Source organism: Rhodnius prolixus, unplaced genomic scaffold (assembly GCF_049639745.1).
Source record: "Rhodnius prolixus isolate KJV_2025 unplaced genomic scaffold, Rpr scaffold_7, whole genome shotgun sequence".
In the NCBI taxonomy this organism is placed as follows: Eukaryota; Metazoa; Arthropoda; class Insecta; order Hemiptera; family Reduviidae; genus Rhodnius; species Rhodnius prolixus.
This window is the reverse complement of record NW_027411582.1, coordinates 27258049-27271294: the sequence shown is the minus strand read 5'-3', so window position 1 is coordinate 27271294 and position 13246 is coordinate 27258049. Positions and strand designations below refer to the sequence as shown.

Here is a 13246-nt window from a genome sequence, read left to right as displayed (position 1 = left end):
GGACCGTTTGAAAACCGAGCTACAAGAAAAACGCCCACGATTGGCCCACAAAAAAAGTCCTTTTCCATCACGACAACGCACCAGCTCACACCTCAGCAGTTGTGGTCGCAAAATTAATGGAAATAGGGTTCCAACTCGTTTCACATCCCCCCTATTCTCCAGACTTGGCTCCCTCGGACTACTATTTGTTCCCCAATATGAAGAAATGGCTGGCGGGAAAAAGATTTTATTCAAACGAGGAGGTGATTGCAGAAACGAATGGCTATTTTTCAGACTTGGACAAATCCTATTATTCGGAAGGGATCAACAAACTAGAGCAGCGTTGGACTAAGTGTATTAAGCCTAAAAGGAGACTATGTTGAAAAATAAAAAAGGTTTACCCCCAAAAATTAAGTAGTTTTTATTTTTGCACGCACTTTTCAAACGACCCTCGTATTTAGTTATTATTTTACAATAAAATTTAATATACTTATGGGGGACGAAATTTGGGCACTTTATCCCCCTATAAAAATTTAACATTTTTTAAAATATTTCGCTTTAATGATTTCGGAACCAATTCTTTTAATAGTAATACAATAACACCAGTTTGCCCAACTCATTTTTCAGTGAGCGAACAATTATTGATTTTCAATTTCTAAAATCTAGAATACGGTAACGTCTGATCCCCTCCCTGCCAGCAATTTAAATTTATTTACTTTAAAACCCCATATAAAAATTTGTGATTCTAATTTATGTAGAATCTTTTTATAATTCGATTCCCCCCCTCTCTACTTTAAGATCATGCAGAATAATGCAATCTACATGGCTAATGTAAAAATAAATTCCATGCAGAACATGCTTGGGTGAGGCTTTTCGTTGTCATAATGCGGTTGTAGACGACGCGCAGATTCTGTTCAAACCCAATATCTGACCACCTACAGTATTATTACTGCCAAACAAATTCGTCCCTCTCCTCTCCTATTTCTCACCCACATGATTTGTTCATATTTTCAGCCATATTTAATCAGTACTACCAACTGAAACTTCTAGCCCTCCCATGTTTTAATTAATATTATTTCCCCGTTTAGTTAGTTATATTTAGAGTGCGCTTAATTAATTAAGTCAACCTTGTAATATGATTTAAAATTATAGCTCAAGTTATTGTGGTGCTCTTTAGTAGAGTAAAGTTTTTATTTTATATCTATTAATCAAATTTCTCTTCATTTTGAAACTCTTGTTTTTTCCCCCATTTTTGCAATTTAGATTTCAAAAAGAAAGAACTTGGTATCGCTGATTTAAGCCGCTTCAGGGATGCACGTTCTTATTGCATCCCTGATTGGTTTCATAATTGTTCTTTATTATTTTTAATTAAATAAAAATACAAAAAAAAAAGATAAACAAAAGTGTTCTTCTTCGAGTATAAAGTGAGGATATAAGGTAAATTTATATTGGCAGCCATGATGGTTTCCTCAAAATAAAGAGAGTGAGATCAAAAGAAAATATGGCGTCAAGGATTCTGCTTCTTGTTTATTAAACTTACTGCAAAGAGGGAATAACTTTGTATTCTCATATAAGTTTTTATTACATTCGTAGAAAAAAAGCGACATCAAAATATGGGGGAAAAAATAAAATAAACTGAATTCTTTTATCATCCCATATTTCCGTTTCACCATAACTACCAATAGCCAACCTAAGAATTTAAAATTGCCCCTTTTAAATTATAATTAATTATATCCAGTAGTGTTTTGGTAATCTACCGGTAGGCTGTTGTCACCTTATACTTGGATAATTCACCATCAAGTCATTGGAGAGTGAAAATTTAATGAGTTATACTTAACTTGGGGTTTTATGGGTATAAAACCCAGATCAGAGATTGTAAAAAATCACTTTTTCAAATTCAGGGGACCTGTACGATAGCTTTAACTTCTCCTTATTACTGGATAGAGTAGGGGAACATACGAGGGTCGTTTGAAAAGTCCGTGCAAAGTCAGAGAGATAGCACTACTGACGTGTATCGAGGTTATGTTTAGTTAGTAGCACCTCTTGGAAGAACACACACCAAGTTTCAGCCAGATCGGTCTATTTCTTTGTGTTTGGCATTCGTTTGAATCGAGGAAGTCGAGTGATTTTCTCACACTTGACCAAAAACGAAATCGTGTGAAGTGTTGCAAGGACGGTTTGCAGCTGTTCCAGAAGAATCCGCATGACTTTAAGCGTCGTTTCGTCACTGTGGATGAAACATGGATACATCACTACACTCCTGAGACCAAAGAACAATCTAAACAATGGGTTACCAAGGGGGGAATCTGCGCCAAAAAAGGCGAAGACCGTTCCTTCGGCCGGAAAGATTATGGCGACTGTCTTTTGGGATTCGCAAGGAATAATCCTCATCGACTATCTGGAAAAGGGTAAAACTATTACAGGTGCATATTATTCATCGTTATTGGACCGTTTGAAAACCGAGCTGCAAGAAAAACGCCCACGATTGGCCCTCAAAAAAGTCCTTTTCCATCACGACAACGCACCAGCTCACACCTCAGCAGTTGTGGTCGCAAAATTAATGGAAATAGGGTTCCAACTCCCCCCCCCCTATTCTCCAGACTTGGCTCCCTCGGACTACTATTTGTTCCCCAATATGAAGAAATGGCTGGCGGGAAAAAGATTTTATTCAAACGTGGAGGTAATTGCAGAAACGAATGGCTATTTTTCAGACTTGGACAAATCCTATTATTCGGAAGGGATCAACAAACTAGAGCAGCGTTGGACGAAGTGTATAAGCCTAAAAGGAGACTATGTTGAAAAATAAAAAAGGTTTACCCCAAAAAATTAAGTAGTTTTTATTTTTGCACGGACTTTTCAAACGACCCTCGTAAGTGAACTGACGATAAAATTGATGGAAACTTATTCTTAAATAGAAGCAATACGCAATGAACAGATTTCGTACACTAAAACGGAATGCCAGATTCTGGTAGTACACCTTAACAATAAAATACTTTACTTACATATTTTAGAAGTTTCCAAAACTAAGTATTATTTAAATTATGTGAAAAACCACATGTTCCCAATAAATCCTCTTAAAAGAAGTAAATAAGAATTATACAATTCAGCAGTAAACATTTTAAAATAAAATGAAAACAAGTAATATATATAATTGAATTGAATTTGTTTATTGAGAAGTATTTATCCCTTTAAAGAAATTGTAACCACACAAGTAGGTTATTTAAGCAAGTTGAGATAGTGTGACCAATACAGTTCTTCGAACAGGTTTGTCTGTATATGTGGTGTAGTATATATTTGATATTTGTGTGAAATTAATAAGAAAATTATTTAAGTTGGTCACATTGTTCACTCTAGGTACCACTAATCTGACCAGCCGAATTGCCAGTTACCGGCGGCCATGTTTTCTTTTTGCTCATTAGTTTACCACTTTTAATTTCTTGAATAGTTTTTTTTTTTGTGTATATGTGTAATAAATCAGTTTGAAATGTAACGTTGTCAAAATTAATTTGTATTCAAACAAGTTGTGTTGACATTCACACAAGTTTTATTGCAAGTAACACGTTTGATTAATTGATTCAGTTAATATGTAAAAAAGTGTCTTGTGTTCAATTTGGTCTCAGTTATCATTAGAAGCTGTAAATTACATCTGTGTAGACCAGGTAGGAGCATTATTAACTCTGGAATTCAGTTTTAAATTTATAATTCAATATGCATTAAATCAGATAATTAATCTTAATAGCTACACTGTTGTTAATTTGGTTTGGATAGATTCAGTGATAAGTAAATTGTTGCAAGGCACAATTCTCTTAGTTATTCAAAACTTTTACAGATCTGTAAATTTTCCAATCATTATAAATGATTTATTTCATAGATGTCAGTGAGTTTTTTTTTATTTCAAACTGTTTAAATTATAGTACTATCTGGTTAAAATATATGAATAAATGGATGACCGCCACGAGCGCTAGTGTCTGTACATTATTTTTTAATGTTCTAAGTTTTTCTTTTTAGTTCTTTACTTCATTTTTCTTTCTTTTTTTCACATTTTTGAGTTTGAAAGAACTGCTTGAATTATTAGTTAAACAATTGTTTTCAAGTTGAACACACTCTGAATTCATTTTTACTTTTTGCGAAGCCAGATCACTTTCTCGTTTTAATATGTTTTACAACATATTTAATCTCACTTGAGTTGACTACTTGTAACCTTCCTTGGAGGTGGCCAAATTTGTTTATTCTAAGTTTTCAAGTTCTTTGGATTTCTGTTGGAAATTTCTGCATCGATTTTCTTTAATACATGTTCATTCAGGCCTTTTATTTATTATTTTCCCAATTAATGTGATTATTGTTGGTTTTGAGCTCTGAAAAGGAAAAGTGAGGTTGAGAATATATGATTTTAGATTATAACGGCACTGATGTAGAGCACTAACTGATCTTATACCAGCTAATAAACCAAATCAATTCCCTCTATCACTGTTTGAGGAAAACTTCAGCATTAAAATAGTGGATTTTCATGAATACAATTTTAAATAAATATCTAGAAACGGGAATATTAAATTTTTAACAAAAAACAAAAAAATACCATTAAACGGTTGAATTGAGCAATAAAAGGGAAGTTAAAGGCGATAAACGTTGATGACTAACGTTTCAGTTATGCGTTGCATTAACCTTGTGACAAGAGTTGCTCCTACATTTAAAAACTGGGTTAGCCAGTCGTCTGTAGTGTTGTTTGGGATACTGATCTTCATCTCTAGCCTCCCACAAAAAAATTAATCTTTATAAAAGTATTCTAATATTTCTAATTTTTAAATTTAATTTATGCACTTTTTTTTTAATAAATTATATATAATAATAATAATAATAATAAATCGTACTATTAGCAAAAAAAAGTGTAATCTGCTCAAATTGTGCAGATTTCCGATTATTGGTTTGCTGTAATCGACTATAAATTATCGATTTGAAATGCTTTCTATCGCTTAATGTATTTTTTACTTATCGTTGAGTTTATCCGGTTTAGCTCGCATGTTTTTTTGGTATCACTGATCGATTTCGAGCTTTTAGCCATCATCAGTGGTCGATCAAGTCAGTTTGGTGTAGAGAATGTGACATATTATGTGTTTTTTAGGAACGGATATTTCTTTCAGTAAACCTATAAGTCGACCAACTACACAATGCAAAGACACGAAGGGTTTAGCTCAGTTGTTAGAGAACTGGATTCGCACGCGGAAGTGCTGGGTTCGAATCCAGCTTAATAGTCCTTAGTTTTTTTTCTCTTTCTCTCTTTTTAAGAGATTCTTACAGCTCATTGACCAGCGATGGCGCCAATAATCTCAGATATTGACGTGCCTTAAATTATTATACGTATGTATGATTGTGTTTACAGTACATAAAACATTATTAGTGGATATTAGATATGGAATAGAACACTTTTCTGCTCTAATGTTTTATTCTAAACAATATTTATAAAATTGTAATAACAGCGTTAGAAGATTGAGATCAATACAGTGCCTCGATATGGCCCCTGAGGAATGTACAGACCGTTAATCCTACACTTCGCTCCCCTCTCCTTGCTCGTCTTGCAGTTCGGACTTGATGTTTGGCTTCTCTTCCTACCGCTTCTTCTTGTTCTTCTTCTTCTATGTGCCGCTTTATTCAGTTCTTCTATTCTTCCAGTCAGGTTTCCACTCTTACTATGGTAGTCAAATACCAGGTGCACATAATACACTAACCCGGCTCTTTCATTCAATTTTAAATCAGATTTTTGGGGAGGCACCTCCCCAAAGCTATTAGATTAATTCTTTGATGGTTCCGACAAAAGGGATTTCCTTCTAAAATGCATAATGTTGGTTAGAATTACAGTAATACTAAGCAAACATTAAAAATTTTCTAATTTGGGTACATTTTAATTGCTCCAGACATTTTGTAATTGTTCCTCTAAAGAGAATAATTTTTGTAATATAATTGGTATTATAAATTTGGAAAGTGAAATTGATTGAAACTCGCCATTAGTTTGAGTTCCGCTGTTTTGTAACAATCCTCCAGCAATCCACCAGTGTCATCGTGTTTTGTAGATCTTGTGGCCCTGGTCTAGAACAGTATTGTTCATGTGGTGGTTTTCTTGACCTCTCACTTCTGGTCGATTGTTAATATCCTGGTTCACTGTTGAAGCTTTCTAAATATTCTTCTGGGTAACATTGCCCAAAAATGCGCTACCCCTCAGACTGGACCGTCACTAGAAGATACCACTCTTCTGATCCAAAGAGTCATCCCTTACATCTTGCAAAAAAAACTTGAACTCTTTCTTGAGCATTGTTTCGTCAAATTGGAAAATCAAAATTAATGTTTCCATTCCTTTACAACTCTTTCAAGGCTGCAGCATTTCCTCGCGCTAAGACAATACGATATCTTAGACCTCTTTGGCGACAAATGATGTGACGTCCGCTTATATAGTTTTAAAAGATAAAAAACAAACAGAATAAGTTACTACTGCTAGCAAAGACTTCCAAGGCAGACGATCACAGCTTAACACTAAATCATAAGATGCTGAGTTCCGCTGTTTTGTAACAATCCTCCAGCAATCCACCAGTGTCATCGTGTTTTGTAGATCTTGTGGCCCTGGTCTAGAACAGTATTGTTCATGTGGTGGTTTTCTTGACCTCTCACTTCTGGTCGATTGTTAATATCCTGGTTCACTGTTGAAGCTTTCTAAATATTCTTCTGGGTAACATTGCCCAAAAATGCGCTACCCCTCAGACTGGACCGTCACTAGAAGATACCACTCTTCTGATCCCTTTTGGACTAAGGATTCGAATTATGAGGTTTTAGCCAAGCATTCTGATTCGTTTCATTCAATTTTTTGTATTCTAAATTTCTTTATCGAATAATCAGCGCTCCTATGTGTACCCAACAGAACTATTCATCAAAGATTTCTCTCTCTGATAATTCCAATCCTTGTAACTCATTGACACTCTATTTCATCCCTATCAAAAAAAAAAAAAACCTTATGTAGCGTTAGAAGTCAGTAAATGAATCACATAAGAGCCTAATGAGTTTTCTTCAAAATTTCGATTACTTTTATTTTCCTAGGTTCCGGTGGAAGATTAAGGCAGTTTGGAGAATAATTTAAGCTTCAAAATGGTGTCAATTTTTAGGAAATTTATCTGTCTTTCTAACCATGTCATCAGAATCGAATTCGGACTATAACTTTCTGAGTAATAACATTTTTATTGGAAAAAAAGTAATGATTTTAGAAAAAAAACTTTAAAGTGACGTCACTCAAGAACAGAGGAAAATATGAAGTTGGCCAATAAGTCATTGAACTCCACTTTAAATGTACTACACGCAGTAGGCCTATGGACAATACTTACTGGTTCACCCTGTATACACGAATATATTAGTGTAATGTTCCTTTTGTACAGACCCTGAAGAAGGTAGTAAAAATTACCGAAACGTTGGTATAAAGCAAAAAAGTTGTTTTTATTGATGACCGCACCTCGAAATTCACCAAAAATCATCTAAAAATATAAAATAAAAGTAAATAAAATTTAAACTAATATTTCCAGCGACTAATAGATAGCGACAAAAGCGTGTAAAATATAATATGTACTTTAAAAGTGTTGAAGTAGAAGCAGTGCTGCTATCTATGGCCATATTGTTGGAACTAAGTGTATAGCGAATAGCCCAAGATGGCCGCCCATATATTCAATGTGGGGAGTGGCCCGCTGACGGGAGTTTCTCCTGTCTGGCTAACACTAGTGCTAGTCAGCCGTAGTGCGGAGTGTTCATACCGGCACTCTTTATTTGTGTCTGCCCTTCCTTTTTTTATACAATATTTAACTAAATTTTGTTTTTCTTCTATTATCTTTTTTTTTTTTATATTTTTATATTAAATATTTTATTTATATTTTTTTTTGTTTTTCTAATAATTAAAAAAAACAAAAACTATTTTTGTATAAACTAGAAGACTATTACAATTGTTCTACCTTCCTCTTTCATTACCTTACTGTTTTCATCTGACTTTTTCTTTTCTTTTTTTCTCGGATAACTCGTGTGAATAGAGGAGGCAGTGGATCCGTAAGTGTTTAGTAAAAAAACAATAAAAAAAAGATTTAAGTGCTGTTTTGTTTCAATAATAAGAATCGTTTAATAACCCGCATCGTGAGTGAGTGACTAAGAAATTAATCGTTAAAAATTTAAAAAAAAGAAGAGAACAATTAGTGATTTTATAAAATCGAAGATATTATTCTGATAAAAGTCTGTTATTTTGTTTGTTTCGAGTCGAAACAAAACTAAATTAATTAGTGTTTCTTTTTAAAGTTTTTACTCAATTTTTAAAATCAATCTGCTAATTGTTTGGATAAGTTTTATCAGTACGATTGATCTAAAACAAAGGTAATTTTTTTTTTTTTTTTTTTTTTTAATACACAATATCTTTAAAATAAATTCGTTTAAATAATTTTAATATAAAAATAAAAGGAATTTTATGTTTTAAAAATGTGTTGGGGGAAACAGCTGTTATATTAAGAGAAAATTTCACACACTCATACAAGCACACCATGAACCTTCCCATGGATTGGGGCACTAGGGAGTGGCCAACGATTTCCTCCTAACAACTTTTCTATTTTGATGATTTCAACTTCCGTTTTATATATATATATATGAGAATTTTCATTTTATATTTTAAGATTAAATTTATTAATAGAATTTTAAGAAAGAAATAAAAACAAAAAATCTTATTTATATAATTTAAAATAATATATATCTTCTCAGTTATAATATAGAATAAAACCGTAACATATTGTAATTTTTTTTAATCATAAATCTTTATAATATTTATTTATGTCAAGTATTCCGTCTAACAGCTGGTATAATTAACACAAAATTTAAAATAATAATAGTGGAACTCAGACTGCTTTCTTCGACCACAACTTAAAACAAAAAAAATATATCTCAAACTTCATTCATTCTAAATAAATACTTACATATGTTTTTATTAAAATGGTACTTCAAAAAACAAGTAAGCGTGACGTCACACCTCTAGTAAAATCAATTATCATTTCCTCAGAAAAAGAAAAAAAAAAAATAATAAAGTTGAAAATGGTCGTTATAAGTTTAATCGAATTTCTTTTTACGATTCTCTGCAGAAAAATCGACTCGAAATTTGGTAAAAAAAAAAAAAAAAAATTGTACTTAAGGCCCCCATACTTTTGCAGTGAACAGTGAGAGATAAAAAAAAAGAAAAGTTAATTCATCTTCCAGGTTTTTGAAAATTTTTATGATTTTTTTAAAAATTAAACAATTGTTGAAACAGTTTTAAAATTAATTTCAGGAAATTTTTTGTACTTCCGGTGACGTCATATCCTTTTAAAGTTAAAATTTATTAGCCACTAATTTATTTTTCCTTGTTGTAAAAGTTACTAAATTTTAAACTTTACACTATGCAGAACTTTAGAAAGAGAGGACGCTGTAAAATAAATATTTATTAGGAAAATATTGTAATTATTTAATTAATTATTTTATTTATTTATTTATTTTTACCTTGTTGAAAGAAAATTACTAAAAACAGTTCGTGACACCTCCTAAAAAATTGCACAATATTAGAAATTAATTAAATATTATTCTTTAATTAAAGTAATTTAATTTTTTAAAGTCTTTAAAGTTTTGTATCGATTACTGGTGCTTTTATAGTCTTACATTAATTGAGTCATTCTATTTTCCAGTTTTTTTTAATTAGGCTTCTCTATAGTTGTGAGCAATTTTATAATAAATAAATTGTGCCTTTATTTTTTTTAAATTAATTTTTATAATTAAACTTTATACAATTATTTATTAATTTAAATTGATTTAGAAATTGTTTTTTCGTCTTTACTCGTGTTGTTTTATTTCTAAGTATTTCTGTTAAAAAAATTACGGCAAGTTTTTTTAATTTCCCATTTTCAAATCTATCGTAGCTTATTTTTTAAAAAATGATAATAATAATTATAATCATTAAATTAAATAATTTAAAAACAAATCCATTACAATAGAAAAAAATTCCACCTTAAACGGAATTGAATGAAGTTGGTGGTGGAAGGGAAATGAGGTTATGTACTGGTTATCCTCAATGCCTAGGTCACACTCTGGTGGAAGTAGCTGGTAATGTCCGCCGGTTTCTCTCTGTATATGAACTAGGGAGGGACTTAATGATGAAATAAAGAAATGTTTCGATTCTTCTTCTTCGTCATCTTATTCTTCTTCTTTATTCCAGTAATTTTCCATCAAGGTTACTAGTGCAAATAATTAGATCTTCCGGTAACCAGCCATATTGGTTAAAAAATTCATTTAAAACCATTTTCAATAAAAATCTATCTGTACTTATTAAAACTGTCCGGTAGGACAGTTGTGTAAGGGTTGATCGGCAAAAAGTGCACGAAAAAGCGTAACGTTAAAAAATATCCAACTTTGACAATTTTTTTCTCTTTTTCTATAAAAGATAAAATTCCCAAATTTTCTTTAAAATATAGGGCAAACCCTTCTTTATGAATGTAATTTTTTGCAACAACACAGATCTAATAGATTTCGAGAAAAAAGTTGCTGAAAATGAACAAAAACGGCATTTTCAAAAATTGGTCTTCTTGTTGTTGTTACCTTTTTTTGTAAACAACGTAGCGCCTGAACGCGTGGACCGATTTCCATGAATGAGGTGTCATTCGAGTCGGAATTTTATGTAGATGTGCCTTTTGGGGGTCTCGACGCTGTGTACATTGAATGGGAGAGAAGTTAGCCCCATGTATGGTGAGGCCCTCTCCAAAATTATTATTACTAATAACTCTGTAATAAATCTTAGCCCGATTTTTGATAAAATTTGGCAGGGTAAAAAGGTTAGGGCTACTCTACTTACCATTAAAGCGACGTTCTGTTCTTACACCTACAAAAAAGGAAGTTTTGCAATCATTTAAAGTTGTCCTTTCGTGAACCTATTTTCTTCAATAAAGTGCGTTTAATCAATCTTAAACCTTTAAAACTGTAAGTTTTTGTTAATAGCATTATTTCCTGTGGAGTAAATTTCGTAAAATACAAATATTTTAACAATACATTTAACACATCTTTATGTAAGTGGTATAACGGTAAATAAAACTGATATAACACTTTAGAGGAAAGACTAAATGAGTATTTCCTTACCCAAGAAAAGCTCTTAATTGTATTTTCCTGTTATTGAGTGCAATAAATTATAGCCTTGTTATTGATCGTATCGTACGAGGGTCGTTTGAAAAGTCCGTGCAAAGTCAGAGAGATAGCACTACTGGCGCGTATCGAGGTTATGTTTAGTTAGTAGCATCTCTTGGAAGAACACACACCAAATTTCAGCCAGATCGGTCTATTTCTTTGTGTTTGGCATTCGTTTGAATCGAGGAAGTCGAGTGATTTTCAAAAAATGGACGAAAAAGAATCTCGTGTGTTGATTAAACACTACTTTATGAAAGGCAAAACGCCTCAGGAGACTAAAGAGAAGCTTGATAAACATTATGGTGACTCTGCACCTTCGATTAGAACAGTTTATAAGTGGTTTCAAAATTTTCGGAGTGGCCATATGGGCACAAGTGACGCTGAACGTTCTGGACGCCCTGTTGAGGTTACTACTCCAGAAATCATTGATAAAATCCATGATATGGTGATGGATGACAGAAGAGTGAAGGTGCGTGAGATTGCTAGTGCTGTGGGCATCTCGAATGAACGGGTACATAATATTTTGCATCAACATTTGGACATGACAAAGCTATCCGCAAGATGGGTGCCGCGATTGCTCACGCTTGACCAAAAACGAAATCGTGTGAAGTGTTGCAAGGACGGTTTGCAGCTGTTCCAGAAGAATCCGCAGGACTTTAAGCGTCGTTTCGTCACTGTGGATGAAACATGGATACATCACTACACTCCGGAGACCAAAGAACAATCTAAACAATGGGTTGCCAAGGGGGAATCTGCGCCAAAAAAGGCGAAGACCGTTCCTTCGGCCGGAAAGATTATGGCGACTGCCTTTTGGGATTCGCAAGGAATAATCCTCATCGACTATCTGGAAAAGGGTAAAACTATTACAGGTGCATATTATTCATCGTTATTGGACCGTTTGAAAACCGAGCTGCAAGAAAAACGCCCACGATTGGCCCACAAAAAGTCCTTTTCCATCACGACAACGCACCAGCTCACACCTCAGCAGTAGTGGTCGCAAAATTAATGGAAATAGGGTTCCAACTCGTTTCACATCCCCCCTATTCTCCAGACTTGGCTCCCTCGAACTACTATTTGTTCCCCAATATGAAGAAATGGTTGGCGGGAAAAAGATTTTATTCAAACGAGGAGGTGATTGCAGAAACGAATGGCTATTTTTCAGACTTGGACAAATCCTATTATTCGGAAGGGATCAACAAACTAGAGCAGCGTTGGACGAAGTGTATAAGCCTAAAAGGAGACTATGTTGAAAAATAAAAAAGGTTTACCCCAAAAAATTAAGTAGTTTTTATTTTTGCACGCACTTTTCAAACGACCCTCGTATTATTAGTTTTTCCTGATTATTGAAATTTTAAAACGATAAATTTTAGCTGGAAAAATGGAAATTTAAATTTTGTACGATGGCTAAAATTTTATAGAATTTTATTGTTTTTTTTATCATTCTTTTTACATAAGTTCTCTCTCTGGGTTATTTTAAATTTTAGTTTTGAATTCTTGAATTTGATGGTCGTCTTAATTGAAGATTATTTTTGATAATGTTGGGTAAGATAATGAAAATAAATTGATGGGAATTTGATTATCTTTTTTATATTACTGATAAGTGTTATCATTTATGGTTATTTTTTTTTGTGATTTACCACTGAAGAATTTATCTTTTTTTTAATATTTATTTATTTTTTTGTTGTACTTAAGACGTGCCAAAGTTCAAGACCCATTTGAATAGTAAGTATTCTAAGTGTTCTGCTGGCCTCCTAACTGTGTTGTTTCTCATTCTTCACGCGAGTAAAAAAAAAAAAAAATTATAAGCTGCTGGACTGGATTTGAACCCACAACCTCAACGGCATAACTAGTTCATCGTGCTACCAACTGAGCTTATCCAATTCCTTTTCTCTCTGTAGTTATTTCTGTTATAATTGAAAAATCTACTTTAAACTTAATGTTACTTTTATTATTATTTTATTATTATTATTATTATTTAAAGAAAAGGTTCACCATATTTCTTTTTATTATTAGCCTGTTAACTGAAAACAATATCTTTTCCAAATTCGTCAGCATTTTTACTCCTTTT

The 13246-nt window shown here is 32.7% G+C and overlaps 1 protein-coding gene across 27 annotated transcripts in view; it reads left to right on the top strand.

The window, feature by feature from the left end:
• shep (RNA binding motif single stranded interacting protein alan shepard) overlaps nt 1-13246 on the top strand; it is a 392464-nt gene that overhangs the window by 29002 nt on the left and 350216 nt on the right. Inside the window, exon 1 of one of the 27 annotated variants that reach the window (XM_074114630.1) lies at nt 7729-8364. The exons of the other annotated variants lie outside the window; for them this stretch is intronic. The gene's annotated coding sequence lies outside the window, so the exon portion shown is untranslated. Of the gene's footprint in view, nt 1-7728; nt 8365-13246 lie in introns of those variants that run through there. 27 annotated transcript variants of the gene reach the window in all.